General features: G+C 62.7%; 15 non-coding genes across 15 annotated transcripts; 6 read left to right on the forward strand and 9 right to left on the reverse strand.

Moving 5' to 3' along the window:
* Positions 1–1563: 1563 nt before the first annotated feature.
* TRNAE-CUC (transfer RNA glutamic acid (anticodon CUC)) lies at positions 1564–1635 on the reverse strand. The gene has a single exon. It is a non-coding gene; the product is annotated as a tRNA-Glu (tRNA).
* A 291-nt stretch (positions 1636–1926) lies between these two features.
* TRNAG-UCC (transfer RNA glycine (anticodon UCC)) lies at positions 1927–1998 on the reverse strand. The gene has a single exon. It is a non-coding gene; the product is annotated as a tRNA-Gly (tRNA).
* Positions 1999–2698: 700 nt separating this feature from the next.
* TRNAD-GUC (transfer RNA aspartic acid (anticodon GUC)) lies at positions 2699–2770 on the reverse strand. The gene has a single exon. It is a non-coding gene; the product is annotated as a tRNA-Asp (tRNA).
* Positions 2771–3294: 524 nt separating this feature from the next.
* Positions 3295–3377, forward strand: TRNAL-CAG (transfer RNA leucine (anticodon CAG)). The gene has a single exon. It is a non-coding gene; the product is annotated as a tRNA-Leu (tRNA).
* Positions 3378–4920: 1543 nt separating this feature from the next.
* Positions 4921–4991, forward strand: TRNAG-GCC (transfer RNA glycine (anticodon GCC)). The gene has a single exon. It is a non-coding gene; the product is annotated as a tRNA-Gly (tRNA).
* A 2256-nt stretch (positions 4992–7247) lies between these two features.
* TRNAE-CUC (transfer RNA glutamic acid (anticodon CUC)) lies at positions 7248–7319 on the reverse strand. Its single transcript has one exon. It is a non-coding gene; the product is annotated as a tRNA-Glu (tRNA).
* A 291-nt stretch (positions 7320–7610) lies between these two features.
* Positions 7611–7682, reverse strand: TRNAG-UCC (transfer RNA glycine (anticodon UCC)). Its single transcript has one exon. It is a non-coding gene; the product is annotated as a tRNA-Gly (tRNA).
* A 700-nt stretch (positions 7683–8382) lies between these two features.
* TRNAD-GUC (transfer RNA aspartic acid (anticodon GUC)) lies at positions 8383–8454 on the reverse strand. Its single transcript has one exon. It is a non-coding gene; the product is annotated as a tRNA-Asp (tRNA).
* A 524-nt stretch (positions 8455–8978) lies between these two features.
* Positions 8979–9061, forward strand: TRNAL-CAG (transfer RNA leucine (anticodon CAG)). Its single transcript has one exon. It is a non-coding gene; the product is annotated as a tRNA-Leu (tRNA).
* A 1493-nt stretch (positions 9062–10554) lies between these two features.
* On the forward strand, positions 10555–10625 carry TRNAG-GCC (transfer RNA glycine (anticodon GCC)). Its single transcript has one exon. It is a non-coding gene; the product is annotated as a tRNA-Gly (tRNA).
* A 2240-nt stretch (positions 10626–12865) lies between these two features.
* On the reverse strand, positions 12866–12937 carry TRNAE-CUC (transfer RNA glutamic acid (anticodon CUC)). Its single transcript has one exon. It is a non-coding gene; the product is annotated as a tRNA-Glu (tRNA).
* Positions 12938–13228: 291 nt separating this feature from the next.
* TRNAG-UCC (transfer RNA glycine (anticodon UCC)) lies at positions 13229–13300 on the reverse strand. The gene has a single exon. It is a non-coding gene; the product is annotated as a tRNA-Gly (tRNA).
* Positions 13301–14000: 700 nt separating this feature from the next.
* On the reverse strand, positions 14001–14072 carry TRNAD-GUC (transfer RNA aspartic acid (anticodon GUC)). The gene has a single exon. It is a non-coding gene; the product is annotated as a tRNA-Asp (tRNA).
* A 2117-nt stretch (positions 14073–16189) lies between these two features.
* TRNAG-UCC (transfer RNA glycine (anticodon UCC)) lies at positions 16190–16261 on the forward strand. The gene has a single exon. It is a non-coding gene; the product is annotated as a tRNA-Gly (tRNA).
* Positions 16262–16552: 291 nt separating this feature from the next.
* TRNAE-CUC (transfer RNA glutamic acid (anticodon CUC)) lies at positions 16553–16624 on the forward strand. The gene has a single exon. It is a non-coding gene; the product is annotated as a tRNA-Glu (tRNA).
* The last annotated feature ends 5724 nt before the right edge of the window (positions 16625–22348 follow it).

A 22348-nucleotide genomic window follows, 5' to 3' on the forward strand; every position in this document is an offset into this window, starting at 1 on the left:
CACACCTGACACGTAAATGCGTGTCCCGACAAGGCGTCATGGATGTCTCTGGTCCAGCTGAATCCCCTACTCCTTCCAGACCTTGCCTAGGCCCGCTCTCCCACGGCCTCTGCTCTCTCCACGGCCTCTGGGCTCAGCGCCCCAGTCTACCCCGTGGTGGGCCACGGCGGGTACGGGGGTGGGGGAGGAGAGCGGGGGTGTGGATCAGACACCTTCGTCCTTCAGGGTTTCTCTGTGTGTGTGTCTCTCTCTCTCTCTCTCTCTCACACAAACACACCCAGAAACACACACACACACACACACACACACACACACACACACACACACACACACACACACACACACAGAGCAAGGCAAGGGAACCTCCCGCGGTGATGGCAAGCGTCTGTGTTCTGAGAGGGGCTCCTCTCCGCAGATGACACGGCCTCGTCAGGCCATCGTTACGTGGCAGATTCGTGCCGTGCGCTGGACGTCCACGTTGCCTGTAAAGAAAGTTTTGGCGGGAAGTAGACTGGGCTCTGCAGTTGACTTTGGGGTCAGCCACAGAATAAGGTGGGGGATGGATAGAGGGACGGAAAGGGGGAGGGAGAGCTGGGTACCTAGGTGGTAAGGCAGGCACGGGAGAAGATGACGAATCCAATCTCGGCGCTGGCTCTGAGGGGCGTTCTCGGTACGTTCCCTGCCATTTTGACAGCTGCTGGAGAGCGTCCGTGATGAAATTCGAACCAAGTGTGGGCTCCAAGTCACTCCCGACACCCATCTCCCCACACCCGCTCCGGTCAGCTCGGCTGTTCGCTTTTCCCCAGCGGCCCCCGTGATCTCCTGGCTTCCACCTCCGCTGCCCGGTGGTCTAGCTGGCCGAACCTCTCGAGAGTCGTTTTCACACTTCTGCCTCCCCGGGGCCATGGGCCGGCGTCGCTGTCCCCACAAGCTCCATTGCCATCCTCGCCCAAGCCACCGACACACGTGGAGCCCAATCGCCGGTCCGCACTCGGGGCCGGGCCACAGCGTTTGCTGGCATGAGCGGCGACGTCACGGACCGCAGGCCCCGGCAGGTGGCCGAACTGGCGGGCGCAGATCCCCCGAGGAGGCAGAGATGAAGTGGCCTGTCATCCGCGAGACTTGGCCTGGCAGCAGCAGCGCTGCTCGCGCCAGCCCATTTGGTGGCCAGAGGCCAGGGAGTGAGGGTGTGTTTTGTGCGTTGGCTGGTTGTCGCTGTTGTCGTCTGAGTGGTCGGCTGGCGGCCACGGGAGGAGAAAGGCTGCTGCCCGGGCCAGTCGGGTTTGGGGCTGAGGAAGAGCGGGAGCGAGGCGAGCATCGGATAAGGAAGAGGGGGAGAAGCCGGAGGCCTGATGGGTGGCGAGCGAGGCCAAAAGGACGGGGTGGTTGGAGGTAGCGCGCCGCGGGGTCGGGCTGGACGTGGAGGAAGGCGGGGGCGGGGGACTCGTTGGGGCACGGGAGACGCGAGCGAGCCAGCCAGCCTGCCTGCCTGTTGGCCAAAAGGGCAGGGAGGTGGTGTGAAGGCTTCCGGGAGGGTGGTAGGCAGGGGGAAAGAAGAAAGGCTTCCCTGACCGGGAATCGAACCCGGGCCGCGGCGGTGAGAGCGCCGAATCCTAACCACTAGACCACCAGGGAGCGTCGAGCTTCGTGCCCGGCATGCGCCTCCTGGACCCAGTGCCTCCTGGACCCAGCGCCTCCTTCCCCAGCGTTCGGCCTTAGCTCGCTTGGCGTCTGCCCCCTCCTCGCACGGCAAACAGAGGGCAGCCGGCCGCCGGCAATGCCGAGTGCCCTACACGCGGGCGGCACCCGCAAATCACTGCGCGCCTCCTGCACGCACGCACGCGCGCGCCCGCCGAAGCCACGGGCCAAGCCCCGACAGGGACCCCGGACACCATGCACTTGGACCTGCGCAAAAGGTCGGCCCGTTGCGTTGGCCGGGAATCGAACCCGGGTCAACTGCTTGGAAGGCAGCTATGCTCACCACTATACCACCAACGCCGCCCGACCCGGGCGCCGCCGCCCTCCCGCAGCTCCCTCTCGCTGCCACAGCGCCACCTAAGGCCGTCCCGCGCCCCGCTGACGGCGCAAGCCCAGTACAGCGGCTCGGGTCCGCCCGCCTCTGGGGGCGCACTCGCCGCCCCTCTGCTCCTGGGCCCTCGCCTCTACGCCGTCGCCGCCGCACCCCGAGCACGCGTCCTCCTGCACCTGACACGCCAAAGCCATTCTCCACCAGGGCCCCGGCGAGGCCACAGCCCACACCGACAGGCTAGGGGCTCCCACCGCCTACCCCGGGTCCCGGCCCCTGTGCGTCGCTGGCAGCCCAGTTCCCACTCCCACTCCCACTTTGGGTGCGCGGGTGGTTCGTCGGTCGCTGTGGGGGTGGGGCGGGGTGTCGGTGGGCGACAGGAGGTAGCTCCGCTGTGGCCACGAAGTCCCGCGTGAGAAGGAAGGGAAGGGGCCCAAGGGGGGGCCAAGGGGGCAGACAAGGCACGCACCAGACGGCGCCCTGCGCCTGGTTGGAGCGAGCGGAGGCGGGGAGGGGAAGAGGAAGGCTGAGGGGGTGAGAAGGGGAGGGCGGAGAGGTGGTGAGAGAGAGAGAGAGAGCGAGAGAGACATGAGCCCTTTGGGGGCCATAGGTTGGGTCCGAGAGCGGGCTGCGGGGACCCGGGCGGTGGCGGCGGCCAAAAAGGGCAGCTGTCTCCCCGTCGGGGAATCGAACCCCGGTCTCCCGCGTGACAGGCGGGGATACTCACCACTATACTAACGAGGACGGTGGCGGGTAGCGCGCGTGTTCCTCACGCCCTCTCCCGCGGCGGGCTCCTAGCCCTGCCTTCCTCCCCCTGCCCACCGCAGGCGCCCGGCATGCGTCCGTCCCATCCCTCGCCCGACGACCGCCCCTTCTCCCGTCGCCGACGCCCAACTACCGCGACCCCCAACAGAGCACGCTCCGACTCCGCCCGGACGCCCACCACGAGCGGCCCGCCCGTACCCCGGTGGCGTGGAACCGCCCGGTGCGCCCAGCCCGCGGCCTCCCATGCGCGGATCAGCCTGAGGGGGAGGCGCGGGCGACCAAGCAAGGCCGCCAGGAGTGCTGGGCGTGCGTCGGGCCGGGGCGTGGGGCCGTCGACGCCGGGGAGCCAGCCGGGTCGGCCGACTTGGCTGCCCCCTCTGGCCCTCACGACCCGTCGGTTGCACACCCAGACGCCTTCCGTCCTAGGACACGGCGTCCGCCCCAGGGCACGGGCGTCCGCTCCGGGTCCCAGCCAGGCGAGCGGCGATGCGCCCAGGCCCGCTGTCAGGATGGCCGAGCGGTCTAAGGCGCTGCGTTCAGGTCGCAGTCTCCTCTGAAGGCGTGGGTTCGAATCCCACTCCTGACAAGCCAACCTTTTGGGCGCGCCCACCGCAGGTTCTGTCCCCAGACTGGGCAACGCCCATCGCGACCCTCCACCACCACCCACGGTCTCCAACCCTCCGCCCACTGCCATCCCCGCTGACTGCACTCCACACCGACTCGCACGCCCCTCTTATCTGACCCCACTCCAGGACGCCTCGGTGCTCCTTGCTTCGCTCTACACCTGCCTCGCTCTGCCCGCCCTCCGCGACCTCCATCCCACGCAGCCCTCCCCTTCAACCCCGACCCCCACCCCCGCTCCTTGCCCAGATGCACCCGCCCTGGAAAGCCCTCCAGGGTTCCCCGTCCACCTTCTGCCCTCCTGAACAGCGACTCGCTCTTAGAGCCGCACGCTTCTGCAACCAGGGGCACGCCAGCCAACGTCCTGCCCTGCCCTGCCCTGCCCTGCCCTGCCCTGCCCTGCCCTGCCCTGCCCTGCCCTGCCCTGCCCTGCCCTGCCCGCCAAGGCCTCGGCCCCCGCCGGCCCAGTCGCTTCTCTCCACGGCCCACTGAGGTCGCCACCCCCCCCCCCCCATCTTGCTGCGTCGCGGTCCCCGCGCTTCCTCGCCTTGGCAAGTGCGGGCCCTTCCCTGCCCACACTTGCCGGGTACACGGGTACACAAGCAGCCCGGACGCCTGCTCGACAGTGACAGCCGGATCCCTGCGCTGGGCCCAGCCCCGCAAAGCTTGCCCCCAGGAGTCGCCAGCGGAAGCCCTTAGATCCCCATCACCCGACCAAAAACTTGCCAGGCCCCGGCCGGTACCACCTCGGCGCCGCACCACATCCCCAACGTGGGAAGCGACTGCCTGGGCCGTCCCCCACACACCAGAGCGACCTTCCGCCGTCCCGGCCGCCAGCCAGCTGCCGCTCTGCCCACGTGCTCCTCCGTCCGGCCGTTCTAACGCTCCAGCCTCCCAACCAGCACATCGGGGGCAGGACCCCTAGTGCGAGCCGTTGGCCAGAGCGTCGCCGTAGGGGCCTCGCAACCGAGTCGGTCACTTGTCGCGAGGCGCGCTCGGCGGCGCCGCTATCCGTCCCCCAACCCGTCCAGCCGCCACCCCCGCCCCCTCACCGCTCCCTCTCACACACGACACAGGCAAGGATGCCAGCTACGCAGCCCCGAAAGGGAGTTCGGGTCGGAGTCCGGCAGCGCGGAAGGGAACGTCCGCGCTCAGCCCCGCCGGCCACACACAGGCCACACGCCCTGATCGGCCAGCGGGCGCCGGCCAGGCCTGGTCCCTCTCCTGGCTTCCTCAGGCGACACACCGGCAGGCGGTCTGTCTGGAGACCCGGAGCGGCAGAGAACGCGCAGGGTGGGGCGACGGGCCTCCTCCGTGGGTGCGCGGCGTCCCGGGGCCCTGGACGCGACTGGAGTCTCTCCGTCGGGTCGCCCGCCGGCTCCCTGCCCCATCGGGCCCTTCGTGCATGGCCCGGTGGAGCAGATGCCCACGGCGGGCGGTGACCAGTGCCCGGCGGCAGGTGGCCAGCGCTGCTGTGCCAGCATCTGCTGGGGACTGCCACCACGGGTGCATGGGTGGTTCAGTGGTAGAATTCTCGCCTGCCACGCGGGAGGCCCGGGTTCGATTCCCGGCCCATGCAGCACGCCGGCCCCTTTTGGTCCCGCAGCCCCAACGCCTAGCGGCTCTACGCTCTGCTTGCTCTGCTTCCTTTCCCCTCAGGGTCGTGCGCGCATCCCACACACCAACTCCCGCTCCCACGCGCGAGGCCCCCCACCCGCCCTACGCACAGAACTGGTCCCCAGGACAGCTTTCCCGCCCAGCCACCCTCCTGCGCGACGCCGTCTCTCTCTCCCTTTTTGTCTTCACTCCCCTGCCACCGCCTCGCTCACATGCGCCACAAGCACCACAAGCACCACACGCACCTCACTCTTGCGCCCGCTCGCCCCACCCCTGTCCCATTTCACCACGTTTCCTCGCGCACTCGCTCGCTCTCCCCCAAGATTAGGCCATTTGGGCCCAACTACTACCAGCGGAAGTGGCATCCCCGAAGACAGTGTCAAGACACATCGCATCCTCCTAGAGGGTCCCACAGTCATTAAAGCACACGAGTGAGTTCAAAATACTTAGGAACATCACCGCATATGCACAGTCTGTGTTCACTCTATCGCGCTCGTCCACAGGATTTCTCCTAATCTGGATCGCCCGCCGCCGCCGCCGCCACCCCAAGCGCCACCTCGCATCTCCCACCCCAACCCCCAACACCACCTGACCACAGTCCACAGCTTTCCTCAGGGATCTGTCCCCTGCATTGTCCCTCTTTTAATCTCAACCCAAAACACACACCTGACACGTAAATGCGTGTCCCGACAAGGCGTCATGGATGTCTCTGGTCCAGCTGAATCCCCTACTCCTTCCAGACCTTGCCTAGGCCCGCTCTCCCACGGCCTCTGCTCTCTCCACGGCCTCTGGGCTCAGCGCCCCAGTCTACCCCGTGGTGGGCCACGGCGGGTACGGGGGTGGGGGAGGAGAGCGGGGGTGTGGATCAGACACCTTCGTCCTTCAGGGTTTCTCTGTGTGTGTGTGTCTCTCTCTCTCTCTCTCACACACAAACACACCCAGAAACACACACACACACACACACACACACACACACACACACACACACACACACACACACAGAGCAAGGCAAGGGAACCTCCCGCGGTGATGGCAAGCGTCTGTGTTCTGAGAGGGGCTCCTCTCCGCAGATGACACGGCCTCGTCAGGCCATCGTTACGTGGCAGATTCGTGCCGTGCGCTGGACGTCCACGTTGCCTGTAAAGAAAGTTTTGGCGGGAAGTAGACTGGGCTCTGCAGTTGACTTTGGGGTCAGCCACAGAATAAGGTGGGGGATGGATAGAGGGACGGAAAGGGGGAGGGAGAGCTGGGTACCTAGGTGGTAAGGCAGGCACGGGAGAAGATGACGAATCCAATCTCGGCGCTGGCTCTGAGGGGCGTTCTCGGTACGTTCCCTGCCATTTTGACAGCTGCTGGAGAGCGTCCGTGATGAAATTCGAACCAAGTGTGGGCTCCAAGTCACTCCCGACACCCATCTCCCCACACCCGCTCCGGTCAGCTCGGCTGTTCGCTTTTCCCCAGCGGCCCCCGTGATCTCCTGGCTTCCACCTCCGCTGCCCGGTGGTCTAGCTGGCCGAACCTCTCGAGAGTCGTTTTCACACTTCTGCCTCCCCGGGGCCATGGGCCGGCGTCGCTGTCCCCACAAGCTCCATTGCCATCCTCGCCCAAGCCACCGACACACGTGGAGCCCAATCGCCGGTCCGCACTCGGGGCCGGGCCACAGCGTTTGCTGGCATGAGCGGCGACGTCACGGACCGCAGGCCCCGGCAGGTGGCCGAACTGGCGGGCGCAGATCCCCCGAGGAGGCAGAGATGAAGTGGCCTGTCATCCGCGAGACTTGGCCTGGCAGCAGCAGCGCTGCTCGCGCCAGCCCATTTGGTGGCCAGAGGCCAGGGAGTGAGGGTGTGTTTTGTGCGTTGGCTGGTTGTCGCTGTTGTCGTCTGAGTGGTCGGCTGGCGGCCACGGGAGGAGAAAGGCTGCTGCCCGGGCCAGTCGGGTTTGGGGCTGAGGAAGAGCGGGAGCGAGGCGAGCATCGGATAAGGAAGAGGGGGAGAAGCCGGAGGCCTGATGGGTGGCGAGCGAGGCCAAAAGGACGGGGTGGTTGGAGGTAGCGCGCCGCGGGGTCGGGCTGGACGTGGAGGAAGGCGGGGGCGGGGGACTCGTTGGGGCACGGGAGACGCGAGCGAGCCAGCCAGCCTGCCTGCCTGTTGGCCAAAAGGGCAGGGAGGTGGTGTGAAGGCTTCCGGGAGGGTGGTAGGCAGGGGGAAAGAAGAAAGGCTTCCCTGACCGGGAATCGAACCAGGGCCGCGGCGGTGAGAGCGCCGAATCCTAACCACTAGACCACCAGGGAGCGTCGAGCTTCGTGCCCGGCATGCGCCTCCTGGACCCAGTGCCTCCTGGACCCAGCGCCTCCTTCCCCAGCGTTTGGCCTTAGCTCGCTTGGCGTCTGCCCCCTCCTCGCACGGCAAACAGAGGGCAGCCGGCCGCCGGCAATGCCGAGTGCCCTACACGCGGGCGGCACCCGCAAATCACTGCACGCCTCCTGCACGCACGCACGCGCGCGCCCGCCGAAGCCACGGGCCAAGCCCCGACAGGGACCCCGGACACCATGCACTTGGACCTGCGCAAAAGGTCGGCCCGTTGCGTTGGCCGGGAATCGAACCCGGGTCAACTGCTTGGAAGGCAGCTATGCTCACCACTATACCACCAACGCCGCCCGACCCGGGCGCCGCCGCCCTCCCGCAGCTCCCTCTCGCTGCCACAGCGCCACCTAAGGCCGTCCCGCGCCCCGCTGACGGCGCAAGCCCAGTACAGCGGCTCGGGTCCGCCCGCCTCTGGGGGCGCACTCGCCGCCCCTCTGCTCCTGGGCCCTCGCCTCTACGCCGTCGCCGCCGCACCCCGAGCACGCGTCCTCCTGCACCTGACACGCCAAAGCCATTCTCCACCAGGGCCCCGGCGAGGCCACAGCCCACACCGACAGGCTAGGGGCTCCCACCGCCTACCCCGGGTCCCGGCCCCTGTGCGTCGCTGGCAGCCCAGTTCCCACTCCCACTCCCACTTTGGGTGCGCGGGTGGTTCGTCGGTCGCTGTGGGGGTGGGGCGGGGTGTCGGTGGGCGACAGGAGGTAGCTCCGCTGTGGCCACGAAGTCCCGCGTGAGAAGGAAGGGAAGGGGCCCAAGGGGGGGCCAAGGGGGCAGACAAGGCACGCACCAGACGGCGCCCTGCGCCTGGTTGGAGCGAGCGGAGGCGGGGAGGGGAAGAGGAAGGCTGAGGGGGTGAGAAGGGGAGGGCGGAGAGGTGGTGAGAGAGAGAGAGAGAGCGAGAGAGACATGAGCCCTTTGGGGACCATAGGTTGGGTCCGAGAGCGGGCTGCGGGGACCCGGGCGGTGGCGGCGGCCAAAAAGGGCGGCTGTCTCCCCGTCGGGGAATCGAACCCCGGTCTCCCGCGTGACAGGCGGGGATACTCACCACTATACTAACGAGGACGGTGGCGGGTAGCGCGCGTGTTCCTCACGCCCTCTCCCGCGGCGGGCTCCTAGCCCTGCCTTCCTCCCCCTGCCCACCGCAGGCGCCCGGCATGCGTCCGTCCCATCCCTCGCCCGACGACCGCCCCTTCTCCCGTCGCCGACGCCCAACTACCGCGACCCCCAACAGAGCACGCTCCGACTCCGCCCGGACGCCCACCACGAGCGGCCCGCCCGTACCCCGGTGGCGTGGAACCGCCCGGTGCGCCCAGCCCGCGGCCTCCCATGCGCGGATCAGCCTGAGGGGGAGGCGCGGGCGACCAAGCAAGGCCGCCAGGAGTGCTGGGCGTGCGTCGGGCCGGGGCGTGGGGCCGTCGACGCCGGGGAGCCAGCCGGGTCGGCCGACTTGGCTGCCCCCTCTGGCCCTCACGACCCGTCGGTTGCACACCCAGACGCCTTCCGTCCTAGGACACGGCGTCCGCCCCAGGGCACGGGCGTCCGCTCCGGGTCCCAGCCAGGCGAGCGGCGATGCGCCCAGGCCCGCTGTCAGGATGGCCGAGCGGTCTAAGGCGCTGCGTTCAGGTCGCAGTCTCCTCTGGAGGCGTGGGTTCGAATCCCACTCCTGACAAGCCAACCTTTTGGGCGCGCCCACCGCAGGTCCTGTCCCCAGACTGGGCAACGCCCATCGCGACCCTCCACCACCACCCACGGTCTCCAACCCTCCGCCCACTGCCATCCCCGCTGACTGCACTCCACACCGACTCGCACGCCCCTCTTATCTGACCCCACTCCAGGACGCCTCGGTGCTCCTTGCTTCGCTCTACACCTGCCTCGCTCTGCCCGCCCTCCGCGACCTCCATCCCACGCAGCCCTCCCCTTCAACCCCGACCCCCACCCCCGCTCCTTGCCCAGATGCACCCGCCCTGGAAAGCCCTCCAGGGTTCCCCGTCCACCTTCTGCCCTCCTGAACAGCGACTCGCTCTTAGAGCCGCACGCTTCTGCAACCAGGGGCACGCCAGCCAACGTCCTGTCCTGCCCTGCCCTGCCCTGCCCGCCAAGGCCTCGGCCCCCGCCGGCCCAGTCGCTTCTCTCCACGGCCCACTGAGGTCGCCACCCCCCACCCCCATCTTGCTGCGCCGCGGTCCCCGCGCTTCCTCGCCTTGGCAAGTGCGGGCCCTTCCCTGCCCACACTTGCCGGGTACACGGGTACACAAGCAGCCCGGACGCCTGCTCGACAGTGACAGCCGGATCCCTGCGCTGGGCCCAGCCCCGCAAAGCTTGCCCCCAGGAGTCGCCAGCGGAAGCCCTTAGATCCCCATCACCCGACCAAAAACTTGCCAGGCCCCGGCCGGTACCACCTCGGCGCCGCACCACGTCCCCAACGCGGGAAGCGACTGCCTGGGCCGTCCCCCACACACCAGAGCGACCTTCCGCCGGCCCGGCCGCCAGCCAGCTGCCGCTCTGCCCACGTGCTCCTCCGTCCGGCCGTTCTAACGCTCCAGCCTCCCAACCAGCACATCGGGGGCAGGACCCCTAGTGCGAGCCGTTGGCCAGAGCGTCGCCGTAGGGGGGCTCGCAACCGAGTCGGTCACTTGTCGCGAGGCGCGCTCGGCGGCGCCGCTATCCGTCCCCCAACCCGTCCAGCCGCCACCCCCGCCCCCTCACCGCTCCCTCTCACACACGACACAGGCAAGGATGCCAGCTACGCAGCCCCGAAAGGGAGTTCGGGTCGGAGTCCGGCAGCGCTGAAGGGAACGTCCGCGCTCAGCCCCGCCGGCCACACACAGGCCACACGCCCTGATCGGCCAGCGGGCGCCGGCCAGGCCTGGTCCCTCTCCTGGCTTCCTCAGGCGACACACCGGCAGGCGGTCTGTCTGGAGACCCGGAGCGGCAGAGAACGCGCAGGGTGGGGCGACGGGCCTCCTCCGTGGGTGCGCGGCGTCCCGGGGCCCTGGACGCGACTGGAGTCTCTCCGTCGGGTCGCCCGCCGGCTCCCTGCCCCATCGGGCCCCTCGTGCATGGCCCGGTGGAGCAGATGCCCACGGCGGGCGGTGACCAGTGCCCGGCGGCAGGTGGCCAGCGCTGCTGTGCCAGCATCTGCTGGGGACTGCCACCACGGGTGCATGGGTGGTTCAGTGGTAGAATTCTCGCCTGCCACGCGGGAGGCCCGGGTTCGATTCCCGGCCCATGCAGCACGCCGGCCCCTTTTGGTCCCGCAGCCCCAACGCCTAGCGGCTCTACGCTCTGCTTGCTCTGCTTCCTTTCCCCTCAGGGTCGTGCGCGCATCCCACACACCAACTCCCGCTCCCACGCGCGAGGCCCCCCACCCGCCCTACGCACAGAACTGGTCCCCAGGACAGCTTTCCCGCCCAGCCACCCTCCTGCGCGACGCCGTCTCTCTCTCCCTTTTTGTCTTCACTCCCCTGCCACCGCCTCGCTCACATGCGCCACAAGCACCACAAGCACCACACGCACCTCACTCTTGCGCCCGCTCGCCCCACCCCTGTCCCATTTCATCCCGTTTCCTCGCGCACTCGCTCGCTCTCCCCCAAGATTAGGCCATTTGGGCCCAACTACTACCAGCGGAAGTGGCATCCCCGAAGACAGTGTCAAGACACATCGCATCCTCCTAGAGGGTCCCACAGTCATTAAAGCACACGAGTGAGTTCAAAATACTTAGGAACATCACCGCATATGCACAGTCTGTGTTCACTCTATCGCGCTCGTCCACAGGATTTCTCCTAATCTGGATCGCCCGCCGCCGCCGCCGCCACCCCAAGCGCCACCTCGCATCTCCCACCCCAACCCCCAACACCACCTGACCACAGTCCACAGCTTTCCTCAGGGATCTGTCCCCTGCATTGTCCCTCTTTTAATCTCAACCCAAAACACACACCTGACACGTAAATGCGTGTCCCGACAAGGCGTCATGGAAGTCTCTGGTCCAGCTGAATCCCCTACTCCTTCCAGACCTTGCCTAGGCCCGCTCTCCCACGGCCTCTGCTCTCTCCACGGCCTCTGGGCTCAGCGCCCCAGTCTACCCCGTGGTGGGCCACGGCGGGTACGGGGGTGGGGGAGGAGAGCGGGGGTGTGGATCAGACACCTTCGTCCTTCAGGGTTTCTCTGTGTGTGTGTGTCTCTCTCTCTCTCTCTCACACACAAACACACCCAGAAACACACACACACACACACACACACACACACACACACACACAGAGCAAGGCAAGGGAACCTCCCGCGGTGATGGCAAGCGTCTGTGTTCTGAGAGGGGCTCCTCTCCGCAGATGACACGGCCTCGTCAGGCCATCGTTACGTGGCAGATTCGTGCCGTGCGCTGGACGTCCACGTTGCCTGTAAAGAAAGTTTTGGCGGGAAGTAGACTGGGCTCTGCAGTTGACTTTGGGGTCAGCCACAGAATAAGGTGGGGGATGGATAGAGGGACGGAAAGGGGGAGGGAGAGCTGGGTACCTAGGTGGTAAGGCAGGCACGGGAGAAGATGACGAATCCAATCTCGGCGCTGGCTCTGAGGGGCGTTCTCGGTACGTTCCCTGCCATTTTGACAGCTGCTGGAGAGCGTCCGTGATGAAATTCGAACCAAGTGTGGGCTCCAAGTCACTCCCGACACCCATCTCCCCACACCCGCTCCGGTCAGCTCGGCTGTTCGCTTTTCCCCAGCGGGCCCCGTGATCTCCTGGCTTCCACCTCCGCTGCCCGGTGGTCTAGCTGGCCGAACCTCTCGAGAGTCGTTTTCACACTTCTGCCTCCCCGGGGCCATGGGCCGGCGTCGCTGTCCCCACAAGCTCCATTGCCATCCTCGCCCAAGCCACCGACACACGTGGAGCCCAATCGCCGGTCCGCACTCGGGGCCGGGCCACAGCGTTTGCTGGCATGAGCGGCGACGTCACGGACCGCAGGCCCCGGCAGGTGGCCGAACTGGCGGGCGCAGATCCCCCGAGGAGGCAGAGATGAAGTGGCCTGTCATCCGCGAGACTTGGCCTGGCAGCAGCAGCGCTGCTCGCGCCAGCCCATTTGGTGGCCAGAGGCCAGGGAGTGAGGGTGTGTTTTGTGCGTTGGCTGGTTGTCGCTGTTGTCGTCTGAGTGGTCGGCTGGCGGCCACGGGAGGAGAAAGGCTGCTGCCCGGGCCAGTCGGGTTTGGGGCTGAGGAAGAGCGGGAGCGAGGCGAGCATCGGATAAGGAAGAGGGGGAGAAGCCGGAGGCCTGATGGGTGGCGAGCGAGGCCAAAAGGACGGGGTGGTTGGAGGTAGCGCGCCGCGGGGTCGGGCTGGACGTGGAGGAAGGCGGGGGCGGGGGACTCGTTGGGGCACGGGAGACGCGAGCGAGCCAGCCAGCCTGCCTGCCTGTTGGCCAAAAGGGCAGGGAGGTGGTGTGAAGGCTTCCGGGAGGGTGGTAGGCAGGGGGAAAGAAGAAAGGCTTCCCTGACCGGGAATCGAACCCGGGCCGCGGCGGTGAGAGCGCCGAATCCTAACCACTAGACCACCAGGGAGCGTCGAGCTTCGTGCCCGGCATGCGCCTCCTGGACCCAGTGCCTCCTGGACCCAGCGCCTCCTTCCCCAGCGTTTGGCCTTAGCTCGCTTGGCGTCTGCCCCCTCCTCGCACGGCAAACAGAGGGCAGCCGACCGCCGGCAATGCCGAGTGCCCTACACGCGGGCGGCACCCGCAAATCACTGCGCGCCTCCTGCACGCACGCACGCGCGCGCCCGCCGAAGCCACGGGCCAAGCCCCGACAGGGACCCCGGACACCATGCACTTGGACCTGCGCAAAAGGTCGGCCCGTTGCGTTGGCCGGGAATCGAACCCGGGTCAACTGCTTGGAAGGCAGCTATGCTCACCACTATACCACCAACGCCGCCCGACCCGGGCGCCGCCGCCCTCCCGCAGCTCCCTCTCGCTGCCACAGCGCCACCTAAGGCCGTCCCGCGCCCCGCTGACGGCGCAAGCCCAGTACAGCGGCTCGGGTCCGCCCGCCTCTGGGGGCGCACTCGCCGCCCCTCTGCTCCTGGGCCCTCGCCTCTACGCCGTCGCCGCCGCACCCCGAGCACGCGTCCTCCTGCACCTGACACGCCAAAGCCATTCTCCACCAGGGCCCCGGCGAGGCCACAGCCCACACCGACAGGCTAGGGGCTCCCACCGCCTACCCCGGGTCCCGGCCCCTGTGCGTCGCTGGCAGCCCAGTTCCCACTCCCACTCCCACTTTGGGTGCGCGGGTGGTTCGTCGGTCGCTGTGGGGGTGGGGCGGGGTGTCGGTGGGCGACAGGAGGTAGCTCCGCTGTGGCCACGAAGTCCCGCGTGAGAAGGAAGGGAAGGGGCCCAAGGGGGGGCCAAGGGGGCAGACAAGGCACGCACCAGACGGCGCCCTGCGCCTGGTTGGAGCGAGCGGAGGCGGGGAGGGGAAGAGGAAGGCTGAGGGGGTGAGAAGGGGAGGGCGGAGAGGTGGTGAGAGAGAGAGAGAGAGCGAGAGAGACATGAGCCCTTTGGGGGCCATAGGTTGGGTCCGAGAGCGGGCTGCGGGGACCCGGGCGGTGGCGGCGGCCAAAAAGGGCGGCTGTCTCCCCGTCGGGGAATCGAACCCCGGTCTCCCGCGTGACAGGCGGGGATACTCACCACTATACTAACGAGGACGGTGGCGGGTAGCGCGCGTGTTCCTCACGCCCTCTCCCGCGGCGGGCTCCTAGCCCTGCCTTCCTCCCCCTGCCCACCGCAGGCGCCCGGCATGCGTCCGTCCCATCCCTCGCCCGACGACCGCCCCTTCTCCCGTCGCCGACGTCCAATTACTGCGACCCCCCACAAAGCAGGCTACGACTCCGCCCGGACGCCGACCTCGACTTTACTATACCCCAGTGTTGTAGAACCGCACGGTGAGCCCTGCCTGTGGCCCCCCCATATGCGGATCAGCTTGAGGAGGAGGCGCCCGGGACTAAGCAAGACCTCCAAGAGTGGTGGGCGCCCGTCGGGCCTGGGAGTATCTCATTTTTGGTCGGGTAATGGGGATATAAGGGCTTCCGCTGGCGATTCCTGGGTGCAAACTTTGCGGGACTGGACCCAGCGCAGGGATCCCGCTGTCACTGTCGAGCAGGCGTCCGGGCTGCTTGTGTTCCCGTGTACCCGGCAAGTGTGTGCAGAGAAGAGCCCGCACTTGCCAAGGCGAGGAAGCGCGGGGACCGCAGCGCAGCAAGATGGGGATGAGGGGTGGCGAGTGAAGCAACTTGACCGGCGGGGGATGAGTGCTTGGCGTGCAGGGCCGGGCAGGGCAGGACAGGACGTTGGCTGGCTTGCCCCTGGTTGCAGAAGCGTGCGGCTCTAAGAGCGAGTCACTGTTCAGGAGGGCAGAAGGTGGACGGGGATCCCTGGAGGGCTTTCCAGGGCTGGTGCATCTGGGCAAGGAGCGGGGGTGGGGGTCGGGGTTGAAGGGGAGGGCTGCGTGGGATGGAGGTCGCGGAGGGCGGGCAGAGCGAGGTAGGTTGAGCGAAGCAGGGAGCACCGAGGCGTCCTGGAGTGAGGTCAGATAAGAGGGGTGTTCCAGTCGGTGTGGAGTGCAGTCACCGTGGATGGCAGTGGGCGGAGGTTTGGAGACCGTGGGTGGTGGTGGAGGGTCGCGAGGGCCGTTGCCCTGTCTGTGGACAGGACTTGCGGTGGGCGTGCACAAAAGGTCGTCTTGTCAGGTGTGGGATTCGACCCTACCTCCCCAGGGGAGACTGCGACCTGAACGCAGCACCTTAGAACGCTAGGCCATCCTGAGTGCGGGACTGGGCACATCGCCGCTCGCCTGGCTGGGACCTGGAGCGGACGCCCGTGCCCTGGGGCGGACGCCGTGTCCTAGGACGGAAGGCGTCTGGGTGTGCAACCGACGGGTCGTGAGAACGAGACGTGGCAGCCAAGTCTTCCTCACGGTAGGCTGCAGTCGTCCATGACCCCACGCCCCGGCCCGACGCACACCCAGCACTCCTGGCGACCCGCCGCGCGAGAGGGTGTGAGGAGCACGCGCGGTACCCACCACTGTCCTCGTTAGTATATTGGTGAGTATCCCCGCCTGTCACGCGAGAGACCTGGGTCCGATTCCCCGACGGGGAAGCAGCCGCCTGTTTTAGCCACCGCCCGGGTCCCCGCAGCCGTATGTTGTACCTAGCCTATTTCCCCCCCCCTCTCTCTCTCACCACCTCTCCGCTCTCCCCCTCCCACCTCCTCAGCCTTCCTCTTCCCCTCTCCGCCTCCTGTCGCTCCAACAAGGCGCAGGGCGCCCTCTGGTGCGTGCCTTGTCTGCCCCCTTGGCCCCCCCTTGGGCCCCTTCCCTTCCTTCTCACCCGGGACTTCGTGGCCACAGCGGAGCTACCTCCTGACGCCCACCGACACCCCGCCCCACCCCCACTGCGAACAACAAGCCAGCCGCCAGCCCAAAGTGGGAGTGTGAGTGGGAACTGGGCTGCCAGCGACGCACAGGGCCCTGACCCAGGAGTAGGTGGTGGGAGCCCGTAGCCTGTCGTTGTCGGCTGTGGCCTCGCCGGGCCCCTGGTGGATTATGGCTTTGGCGTGTCAGGTGCAGGAGGACGCGTGCTCAGGGGTGCAGCGGCGGAGTAGAGGCGAGGGTCCAGGAGCAGACGGGCGGCGAGTTCGCCCCCTGAGGCCGCCGGACCCGTGTCGCTGTAATGGCCTTGCGCCTTCACGGGGTGAGGGACGGCCTTAGGTGGCGCTGTGGCAGCGAGAGGGAGCTATGGGAGGGCGGCGGCTACCGGGTCGGGAGGCGTTGGTGGTATAGTGGTGAGCATAGCTGCCTTCCAAGCAGTTGACCCGGGTTCGATTCCCGGCCAACGCAACGGGCCGACCTTTTGCGCAGGTCCAAGTGCATGGTGTCCGGGGTCCCTGTCGGGGCTTGGCCCGTGGCTTCGGCGGGCGCGCGCGTGCGTGCGTGCAGGAGGCGCGCAGTGATTTGCGGGTGCCGCCCGCGTGTAGGGCACTCGGCATTGCCGGCGGTCGGCTGCCCTCTGTTTGCCGTGCGAGGAGGGGGCAGACGCCAAGCGAGCTAAGGCCAAACGCTGGGGAAGGAGGCGCTGGGTCCAGGAGGCACTGGGTCCAGGAGGCGCATGCCGGGCACGAAGCTCGACGCTCCCTGGTGGTCTAGTGGTTAGGATTCGGCGCTCTCACCGCCGCGGCCCGGGTTCGATTCCCGGTCAGGGAAGCCTTTCTTCTTTCCCCCTGCCTACCACCCTCCCGGAAGCCTTCACACCACCTCCCTGCCCTTTTGGCCAACAGGCAGGCAGGCTGGCTGGCTCGCTCGCGTCTCCCGTGCCCCAACGAGTCCCCCGCCCCCGCCTTCCTCCACGTCCAGCCCGACCCCGCGGCGCGCTACCTCCAACCACCCCGTCCTTTTGGCCTCGCTCGCCACCCATCAGGCCTCCGGCTTCTCCCCCTCTTCCTTATCCGATGCTCGCCTCGCTCCCGCTCTTCCTCAGCCCCAAACCCGACTGGCCCGGGCAGCAGCCTTTCTCCTCCCGTGGCCGCCAGCCGACCACTCAGACGACAACAGCGACAACCAGCCAACGCACAAAACACACCCTCACTCCCTGGCCTCTGGCCACCAAATGGGCTGGCGCGAGCAGCGCTGCTGCTGCCAGGCCAAGTCTCGCGGATGACAGGCCACTTCATCTCTGCCTCCTCGGGGGATCTGCGCCCGCCAGTTCGGCCACCTGCCGGGGCCTGCGGTCCGTGACGTCGCCGCTCATGCCAGCAAACGCTGTGGCCCGGCCCCGAGTGCGGACCGGCGATTGGGCTCCACGTGTGTCGGTGGCTTGGGCGAGGATGGCAATGGAGCTTGTGGGGACAGCGACGCCGGCCCATGGCCCCGGGGAGGCAGAAGTGTGAAAACGACTCTCGAGAGGTTCGGCCAGCTAGACCACCGGGCAGCGGAGGTGGAAGCCAGGAGATCACGGGGGCCGCTGGGGAAAAGCGAACAGCCGAGCTGACCGGAGCGGGTGTGGGGAGATGGGTGTCGGGAGTGACTTGGAGCCCACACTTGGTTCGAATTTCATCACGGACGCTCTCCAGCAGCTGTCAAAATGGCAGGGAACGTACCGAGAACGCCCCTCAGAGCCAGCGCCGAGATTGGATTCGTCATCTTCTCCCGTGCCTGCCTTACCACCTAGGTACCCAGCTCTCCCTCCCCCTTTCCGTCCCTCTATCCATCCCCCACCTTATTCTGTGGCTGACCCCAAAGTCAACTGCAGAGCCCAGTCTACTTCCCGCCAAAACTTTCTTTACAGGCAACGTGGACGTCCAGCGCACGGCACGAATCTGCCACGTAACGATGGCCTGACGAGGCCGTGTCATCTGCGGAGAGGAGCCCCTCTCAGAACACAGACGCTTGCCATCACCGCGGGAGGTTCCCTTGCCTTGCTGTGTGTGTGTGTGTGTGTGTGTGTGTGTGTGTGTGTGTGTGTGTGTGTGTGTGTGTGTGTGTTTCTTGGTGTGTGTGTTTCTGGGTGCGTTTGTGTGTGAGAGAGAGAGGGAGAGACAGAGAGAGAGAGAGAGAGAGAGAGAGAGACACACACACACACAGAGAAACCCCGAAGGACGAAGGTGTCTGATCCACACCCCTGCTCTCCCCCACCCCCGTACCCGTCGTGGCCCACCACGGGGGCGATTGGGGCGCTGAGCCGCCTGGCGATCGGAGTAAAAGAGTGGGATCGGGGCTGCGATGGGAAGCAGCTGGGGTAGGACAGAGAGCAAAGGCCGTGGGAGAGCAGAGGCCGTGGGAGAGCGGGCCTAGGCAAGGTCTGGAAGGAGTAGGGGATTCAGAGACATCCATGACCCCTTGCCGGAACCCGCATTTATGTGTCAGGTGTGTGTTTGGGGTTGAGATTAAAAGAGGGACAATGCAGGGGACAGATCCCTGAGGAAAGCTGTGGACTGTGGTCAGGTGGTGTTGGGGGTTGGGGTGGGAGATGCGAGGTGGCGCTTGGGGTGGCGGCGGCGGCGGCGGGCGATCCAGATTAGGAGAAATCCTGTGGACGAGCGCGATAGAGTGAACACAGACTGTGCATATGCGGTGATGTTCCTAAGTATTTTGAACTCGCTCGTGTGCTTTAATGACTGTGGGACCCTCTAGGAGGATGCGATGTGTCTTGACACTGTCTTCGGGGATGCCACTTCCGCTGGTAGTAGTTGGGCCCAAATGGCCTAATCTTGGGGGAGAGCGAGCGAGTGCGCGAGGAAACGTGGTGAAATGGGACAGGGGTGGGGCGAGCGGGCGCAAGGGTGAGGTGCGTGTGGTGCTTGTGGTGCTTGTGGCGCATGTGAGCGAGGCGGTGGCAGGGGAGTGAAGACAAAAAGGGAGAGAGAGACGGCGTCGCGCAGGAGGGTGGCTGGGCGGGAAAGCTGTCCTGGGGACCAGTTCTGTGCGTAGGGCGGGTGGGGGGCCTCGCGCGTGGGAGCGGGAGTTGGTGTGTGGGATGCGCGCACGACCCTGAGGGGAAAGGAAGCAGAGCAAGCAGAGCGTAGAGCCGCTAGGCGTTGGGGCTGCGGGACCAAAAGGGGACGGCGATTTCACCTATTATGTTTTCACTTATTTTACATGTTAATTATTTATTTTATGTCTCCCTGCAATATAATGTAAGCTCTCTGTTCACAGGTATTTTTTGTTTTATTCACTATTATATCTCATGTTTCTAGAACCATCTAGTACAGAGAAAGCACCTAAGAAGTATGTGTTTGTTGAATGAATGAAAATCTGTTTGTGTGCGCTGAGGCTGTTTCCCAGGCAATACTCACAGTTATTCTTGTGGGTACCCGTCAGATGCTCGTTTTACTTTTTGCCATTCTGATGAGTTAAACAGTTCTCATCGCAGGAAAAATAGTGATACTCGATTTTATAAAGTAACAAGCTATTCTTTTCTATTGAGAATCATGTTCCGACATAGTGCAGCTCTCCATCCTCTTGTAGAATTCCCTGTCTAATTCCTAACTCCTCCTAGAGTTGGAGGGAAGATTTCATGTGTTTGTTTTTGTGAGCCACACTGCTTTTATTAATGACCTTGTTCACAGGTTGTCTTAATTCTTCACCTCTTGTAGATCTTGCATGCAGAGCTTAAAGTCCTCCTCAGTTCCACAGGAATGCTACTCCTGAGATCTGAGTGCTGAATAGAATTTCTATACGTTCTGATAAACGTGCTGGGGATAGGTAGCTGGAATACCTTACAGTAGGCATTACTAAAAATCTGAGCCTGGAATTGACACCATTCTGTCTACTAATCTGAAATGACAGAACAATAACCAAGAGATCTGTGTATATGAAAGCTCTGGATCTTTGGAGGGAGCCGACTCCTCTTTTCCTGCCCATCATACACTTAAACGTTAAATTCAAGTACACATGGAATTTCAAATTCTGCCTAAGGCTAAATAGCAAAATATTTTACTTTCTACACATTTTTCTTTCTTTCTTTCCTTTATCTTGTTTAATTTTTCTACACATTCATCTTTCAAGAACTGTTCCTCTATAAAGCTTGCCTGTAAAGCCAGGAAAAACAACTAATCTTCCTAGGTTATGAATTCTATTGATTTCATTTCCCAATAGCAAAACAAAAAACCAAAACCTCAGCTTTCCTAGAATAAGGGAAAAGCCATTGTACTCTGCTAGGTCAAATTTCCTGACTCCTACCTGTATGTATGTGTGTATACACATATGCACACACATACACATATTTGCAGCCTTCCTTTATTTTTTCTAGAAGGGGCAAAATATTTATCTATTGGCTTTTGATGTGCCATTTTTAATGGGTTCTCAGTTAAGGTTATCATTTTCCTTTTATATTTCCTCCTCAAAAACTTCTTTTTCTTCCATTTTTGCAGTCTGCATTTCAATTTCTGTCCTGTGTCTACTTGAGTAGAGTTAAGACAATGATGCACTCTCAGCACAGTGTGGGTAGTAACAAGCCAAAAACAGGGTCCGGGATCAGATGCTGAGCAATGCAGGAGAGGTAAGATATTAGTATACACAGGCAAAAGCAGCATTAGCGGGAGGGCCAGGCTGGACCTGAAGTTTTGGAAGAAGCAATCTTCACTACTGCTGACTGCTCACAAGTCTTAGCATGTTTAATGTGTCAGGATTCCTTAATATCAAGTTTCTCTCAGGTCTTTGGTCCTGGCTCTCTTGGATTCTGTGTTGCCAAGAAGTTTTTAGCTATAGTATTCTATTTTCTTTACTCTTAAAAAATGACTCTTCTGATCTTTTGAGAAGCTAAAACAGTATCACTTCTAATTTTAGATTTCTTTCCCCTTACTTCTCAAGGACTCAAGCACAACATCCTCCAATGACATTATCATTAGGGTGACTCAAAATTATCAGTCATTTCTCACTTATGAGCAGCAGGTTTGCCAGCTTTTACTTGCCTTATCTCTTTTAATGCTTACAGCCACCTACTTCCTGGGAATGGAGGAGGCAGTGTACATAAAGTATCAGGATGCCACGATTTTTGGTTTATTATCATTTAGGCTGATTACACAGCTTGTATTTCCCTTTCATTATTCCACAGCTGTATTTCCCTTTCATTATTCCACAGCATTTCTTTAGCCATTCCTCAGTAGTGGTAAATCCCTCTAACGTGGTGATCTAATGTGCCAATCATGTCGCAGGATTTCCTTTGCTTTTTAAGGCTGACTAAAATCCTATTGTGTATTAGTCTGTTTTTGTTGCTTATAACAAAATACATGGAACTGGCTATTTTATAAAGAAAAACAAAATTTATTGCTTACAGGTTCTGAGGCTGGGAAGTCAAAAGTCCATCTGGTGATGGTCACAGCAACCCAGGGGTCTCACATGGCAAGATGGTGGAAGCAGACAGAGCAGAAAGAGAGAGAAGGCAGTCTCTCCTCTTCTTTTAAAGCCCTCAGAACCACACCCCTGACCACCAATTTTAATCCATTCACTACTGCATGGTTGTACAATCCAATCACCTCTTTAAGGCTCCACCTTTCAATTACCATAATAGGATTCCCATTGTATTAGCCCGTTTCTGTTGCTTATAACAGAATAATGGAACGGGGTGATTTATAAAGAAAACAAAATTTATTGCTTACACTTTCTGAGGCTGGGAAGTCCAAAGTCTATTTGGTAGTGGCGACAGTGAACCAGGGGTCTCACATTGCAAGATGGTGGAAGCAGAGAGGGCAGAGAAAGAGAAACAGACGGGCTCTCCTCTTCTTTTAAAGCCCTCAGAACCACACCCCTGACCACCATTTTTAATCCATTTGCTACTTCAAGGTCCTACAACCCAATCACCTCTTCAAGGCCCAACCTTACAATTACCATAATAGGATTTCCCAAACTCTTGACTGTCACAGTGGGGCTAAGTTCCTAATACATAAAACTTTGGGGATATGATTCAAACTTCAGGGAGTTTGGGGGGGACATATTTCAATCCACTACATATTGTGTACACACACACACACACACACACACACACACACACACTACATTTTGTTTATCCATCATACATAGATGGACATTTGGATTACTTCCATCAGATATTGTGAATAATGCACCAGTGTGTATATCTCATTTAGATCCTGCTTTTAATTCTTTTGGATATATACCCAGAAATGGGATTGATGGATCATATGGTAATTCTATTTTTAATTATTTGAGAAGCTTCCAGTTCCATAATGTCTGCATCATTTTAAATTCCTACCAATATGCACAAGGATTCCAATTTCTCCACATCTTAACCAATACTTATTATTTTATTTTTATTTTCTGGGCAGCAGGCCAGTAGGGGAATCTGAACCCATGACCTCGGTGTTATGAGGCTGCACTCTAACTAACTGAGCTAACTGGCCAGCCCATATTTTATTTTATTTTATTAATTTATTTATTTAAAATATGACTGGTAAGGGGATCTTAACCGGGACT

This window comes from Cynocephalus volans, chromosome 8, assembly GCF_027409185.1.
Source record: "Cynocephalus volans isolate mCynVol1 chromosome 8, mCynVol1.pri, whole genome shotgun sequence".
In the NCBI taxonomy this organism is placed as follows: Eukaryota; Metazoa; Chordata; class Mammalia; order Dermoptera; family Cynocephalidae; genus Cynocephalus; species Cynocephalus volans.